This window comes from Nyctereutes procyonoides, unplaced genomic scaffold (genome assembly GCF_905146905.1).
Source record: "Nyctereutes procyonoides isolate TBG_1078 unplaced genomic scaffold, NYPRO_anot_genome, whole genome shotgun sequence".
NCBI classification, from domain to species: domain Eukaryota; kingdom Metazoa; phylum Chordata; class Mammalia; order Carnivora; family Canidae; genus Nyctereutes; species Nyctereutes procyonoides.
Window position 1 is genome coordinate 28,298,996 of NW_026575126.1, and position 6,000 is coordinate 28,304,995.

Here is a 6,000-nt window from a genome sequence, read left to right on the forward strand (position 1 = left end):
CCTGTCAAGTTCCCCTCTCCATGAGGCAGCCCCATCAACAAACTGGATGTTTGGACAATCTAGAAACAACCTAGGGCTTTTATAGGAAGTGCCACTATTTAATTAAACACAACAACAACAGCAACAACAACAAAGAGAAATGAGAGCTCTTCTGCTTGCCGTAGTCACCTGAGAGCCAAATCACAATCTGGCTCTGCCATGGACTTAACCGGGGCTCCATGGCCCCAGAAACCACTTTCATTCTCATCTGCCTCAGCCACTACTTCTTTGCAATCCTTTAGGCTCCAAATGAAAGTAGTTTTTGTTTGTTTGTTTTGTTATGCTTTGTTTTTTAAGGAATCTCATTGACTTTTCTCCTCCTTATTGTTCCTATTTAGACTCCAGGAACAGAAAGTCTCCCTGGACAGTTTGGAGTCACTCCAGGAATGCTAACCTTCTCCGAAGGGGGTTGCTCTGAAGAGGGGAAATGCTTGCTTTTCAGAAAAACCTCTGTTGAGAGGCTATCAGCTGCCTCATTTTTGCTCAGTCAGGGAAATTTCATCCTCAGATAAGGGATTTGAGAATAGTTGGCTGTGATTACCTAAGAGACTCCACGAGGACAAATGTCCAGAACACAGTCACCTCCATTACAGGGGCCAAGGTCTTTTTGTTTTTACCCCTGGCAGCTTTTCCTGCAATCTTATTCTATCTGTCTCAATCTCATGCCCTGTTCTGTGTCTGGAAGGTAATCAAAACCATTGGAAGTATGCCTGGAATAATCTATCAAGAATCAGTATATGGTGTGCCTTTTTCTTTCATTCATTCAGTTGTTCACTCATTCATTCATTCGAGTAGATTTTTATATTATTAAGAAACATCTGTTACATAACATCATTGTTTTTCTAACCACAAGTCATGGAGAGGATGCTGACTTCCTTTGTTTTGTTCCTCTAAAGACATGTGGAAGCACGGTTTTTAAAGAACTAAGTACTTTGATGAATGATATTTTTACTCTCTGCTCCCCCTCCCTTAAAAGGTGGTTGGGACCCATTTAACTGGAAACATTTACCACTAAGTCTGAACTGGTCGGTTTTCCAGTTTTGCTCCTCCCTTAGGATCTGTGAAAGATCAAAGAAGAATGAAGAGGGCATAAAGCAGACAACTAACAGGTTCAGGCTCAAGTGTGCCAAGGTGGAAGGGAGGAAGAGGGAAGAAGGGAGCCCTCTTCCTGGCAAATTCACACTCCTGAGGGTTGTGGGTGGGTCTAGTTTGGGTGTGTGTTGGTCTGAAGATGCAAGGGTCTAATGTGGGTGTGACTTTCTCATTCTCCACATCTTCATTATTCGAAGAGTAGCATCATGTACTGTTTGTATGTTAAGAGGTTTTTCCTTAATTCTGTCCCTAATACATCCTCAGGGAAGGTGTTGTTAAAGAGACTCTTAAGAGAGTAGGTGAAGAGCTTCATTATCTACGGTGCATCATATATAAAGAGAGCATTTGCTTATACCCTGGAGGGATGAAAGGGAGATTTTATATTCATTTATCAAATCAAATGTCAGCCAGAATGCCATTTTGAAATAGAAGTGACTCAGTGCAGTGAACAGGCCCCAGGCAGAAGTGTGAAGTAGCTGAAGGTGCTATCTGGTGTCTTCCACCATATCTGTTTTTCTCTCTCCCCCACTTTACCCTCTCTTCCCACACCACCCTGTACTCATCTCTCTTTCTCTCCTCTTTTATGTCAAATATCCAGTATCCAGAAATGACCCCAAACCTACTCCCTCCAGGAGGTAGAAATGACTCAATTTGACTTTTCACTCATGGGACTGGAATGCACTGAAAAGAAGGAAAAAAAGATTTTATTAAATGCAGATTTTCATGCATCTGAGAATTGAGTGGGAGGGTCTTCAAGGGATGAGAGCTTCCTTGAATCCCTGAAATCAAGCAGCATAGGTCAGCTGACTCACCCCTGTTGTTTGACTTCTCAGCAGCATCTGACATATTGACAACTCCCCTTTTTATAAAACTCTCTCCCACCTTGGATTTTCTGTTATCATACTTTATGGCTCCCCCAATTCACCGTCCAAAGCATTTCAGATTCCTTTGCTGGATCCATCTTTAATCAGCCTCCTGGCAGAGGTCAGTCTCAGACAGTCTCAGACCTTCATTCTTTCTCTAAACTCTCCCTCCAAGTTGCCTTGTCCATTCTCATGGTTTTTGTGTGGATGACCTGTACATTTTAATATCCAGCTCCCTGAGTTCTAGATTCATTCAAATATCTAGTGAACATGTCCAATTTAAGATAGCTAACTCAAAACACTTGCCTTTTCTCTCTAAAACTTGTTTTGCTTCTCTACCAGTCTTTCTTATCTCAGTAAATGGCACCACCAGATGCCTGGTTTATTGCTTATGCCTGAAACCTAAGAGCCATCTGCAATTTCTCTCTTTTTCTCTTCTCCCATAGCCATTGCATCATGAAATCCTGTCAATTCTACTACCTGGATATATCTGAAGTCCACTAGCTCCTATCTATCTTCATGGCCACCATTCTAACTTAAGCCACCATTCTCTCTTCTCTAAGCCCTGCGATAGCTCTCTAACTCAGACCTTTGTCTCCTCCTTGTCCCCTTTCACCAAATTCTTAATCTAAAAGCACAAGTGTAGTGGTTAAGAGTTCACACTCTGGGGCACCTGGGTGGCTCAGTCAGTTAAGTGTCTGCCTTTGGCTCAGGTTATGATCACAGGGTTCTTGGATGAAGCGCCCCCTCCCCATTGTCAGCTCCTTGCTCAGTTGGGAGTCTGCTTCTCCCTTTCCTTCTGCCTCTCCCCCTAGCTCTTGCTCTCTCCCTCCCCCATCTCTCTTTCTTTCTTAAAAAAAAAAAAAGAATGCATACTTTAGAGTGATATGACCTGGATTTGAGTCGTGACTCTGCCACTTACTCACAATATGAATTTAGGCAATTTATTTCAGCTTTCCTTGTTGCAATTGCTTCAGTTTATAAATTGTAATAGCACCTATCTTATAGGGTTATGATAATTAAATGAGTTTTTTTTCTTCTTGAAGTGAGTAGAACAGTGTCTACCATAGAGAGATCTTATTAGTATGTAATAAAATCATGTCACTCCATGCTTGCTATCCTTCAATGGTTTCCTATGTACTTGACATAAAATCCAAGCTCCAAACCAGGGCCTCTATGTCCAGTGTAGCCTGGCCCAATCTTCTATTCTGACCTCACTTTAGTTCACTCTCTCCTTCCCTCACTGTGATCCAGATGCACAGGTCTTCTCTCAGGTTCTCAGGCATGCCAAGCTCCTTGTTGCCTCAAGAAACTTTCATTTGCTGTTCCCTCTGCCTAGAAGCTCTTGCAATGCTTGCCTCCTTTATGTACTTCAGACTCAGCCTAAATGACATGCTTCTGAGCAATCTCTTCTGACCACCCTATTTAAAGTAGTCCCTTTTTATTCTCTGCCACAGGTATCTTGTTTGCTTCCTTTGTATCACTTAGCACAATATTTAGTAATCTTATTTGTTGTTGTTTCCTGCCACCCCTACCAAAATGGAAGCCCTGTGAAGGCAGGACCATGACTATTATATTCATTGTTGGATTAACAGTGCCTAAAATAATACCTGGCGTATAGGAAGTGTTCCCCGTTTGCTGAATAAATGAAATGAACAACTGTTAAGCCAACCTTGACTTTCAGTAGAACTCAAGTGTAAGCCAGAATTCAAGTTCTGCAGGATAGATTGGATAATATGCCAACAGGTACTAGCAACTTGACCAGCTTTGTCATTCAGTGAAATTAGCAATACAGTGGAGAATTGTCAGCTAGTGAAGGAGAAAGGGTCCTGGGCACAGAATTAGAAGCCCTGGTTTGGTCCAGGATCTGATGCTAGGCAGCTTTGTGACCTTGAACAGGCTCTGAACATCTTAAAACACACTATCCTATCGGAGAATGAGAGTAACTGGAATAAACAACCCTTTATTTTCCTTCAAGCACAAACATTCTGTTTTGATTGCCACATTTCTATGCAGAGAAGATAAAATCAGTATACCATTTCATTTTTTTTGTGGAAGAGATAAATCACATGCTCGTGCTTTCGGAGAATCAAAGAATCATCAACAGGTGTTTCACAGAGTCTCTTTGAGGATATTTTAAATAGATGGGAATTCATCCATTCAACAATTATTTGTTGATTACTGCGTGCTCCCTGGAGTCAGGCTCACCGTACCTTGTCAGAAAGCAAAACTTTTTTCCCGCCCTTTTTTTTGTTTCTATAGAATATATGTGCACACACACGCTTATGTACACATATGTCTTCAACCCAAAGCTTTATACCCTTTTCTTCTTGTCCAGCAAAATATTTCCTGAGTTATACAGTTACTCACAGTGAAACTTTATGACAAAACAGTTCAATGTTATTTATGATACATCCCAGAATTTTCTTCTTGATACATTCCCTAGACTAAACCTTAGAGATCATTAGTTTTAAACCTTTTAGACACTTTAATTTCTTCTCCTCTTTACTGAGTGCAAAGTTTTTCCAGTGAGAACTCCAAGAAAGCTCAATTTTGTATAAGTTCATTTGGATGTTGGTCATCAGATGTCTGAATAGTTGATGCCCCTTATCTCTACTTCATCTTGCCTTCTTGCAAGGTTTGGGTTGGTATGAAGAAGGCAACTGGTTCTAACTACCTGAGTAGTCTGAAAGCTATTTCCATAATGATATTTTATCTTTTCCGCTTTTCCCTTTTCTTCTATTGACTATGCTACCACATGGTTCTATAAAGTTTCCATTTCTTATGTTAAAATGATTTCTTGTGAGAGGGTGAACATTTTAAATAGAACACTTGATGTATTTTGAGGAGCTCCAAAGTAAATACTGGGCCTAGAGAGATAATTAGAGCAGTGCCCAGGTATTATCAAGCATCTCTGTACCAAAAAGACAAGCTCTTCATGTGCCATAAAGAAGCCAGCCAGGCCACATATTTTTGCACACTCTTCGCATCTGGGACTATATCAATTAATATCCTTATTCATTGTTAAAGTATTCACTTGGGCTGAGGAAACAGAATTTAGTCACCAATAACAGATCTGCCCAGATACCCATTTTAGATATGGGTAGCCAAGAATCAAAACCATTGGAGGAGAAACCAGCAGCATGAAAGAGAGGCTCCAAAACAGAAACAAAAATGGAGAAACTAAATCCTGAGGAATTCAAACTAGTACAGGAAATAGGAATTTAATAAAATTTCAATTTATGTGTCTCCAGAAAGATTTGAGAAGATTTTAAACTCATAAAGTTAGAGTAGTTGCAAAGGAAGCAATTAGAGAACAATAAAGAGCTTTAGGAAATTTAAAACTTGATTTCCGAAGCATTCCCGTCAGTAAAAAGATTGAATGGAACAGCTGACAACTGAATCAGCAATGGAAAACAGAAATAGATAGAAATATCATGCAAGGGGTGCCCAGCAGGCTTAGTTGGTAGGGGATGTGACTTTTGCTCTTGGGGTTGTGAGTTCAAGCTCCATGTTGATCATAGAGCTTACTTAAAAGATAGAATAAGAATGGCATTCAAACTATGTATATAATTTGATTTTCTGGTATCCACAAAAGTAAAATGAAACAAATGGGAATTAATTTACATAATTACATAACATTATATTTTATTTAGCCCAATACATTAAAAATATTACCATATTCACATGTAATCAATGTAAACAGTCATTAATGAGATATTTACATATTTATTATTTGTGAGGTATTAATGAAATAATTACAGATTACTGTAAGAGAACTTTCATTTTCCCTCTAATTGTTTGAATACCGGGTGTGTCTTTTGTACTTACAGCACATCTCAATCCAGACCAGCCACATCTCAAGTGCTCGGTAGCCACTTGTGACTAGTGGTTACCATATTGGACAATAATAGATCCAGGAGGCTGAATTGAAAGCATTATCTCTGAACACAGTAAAAGAAGTATGAGAGAAAAGTTAAGCTCCAAAAGGGATATAAATATTCTC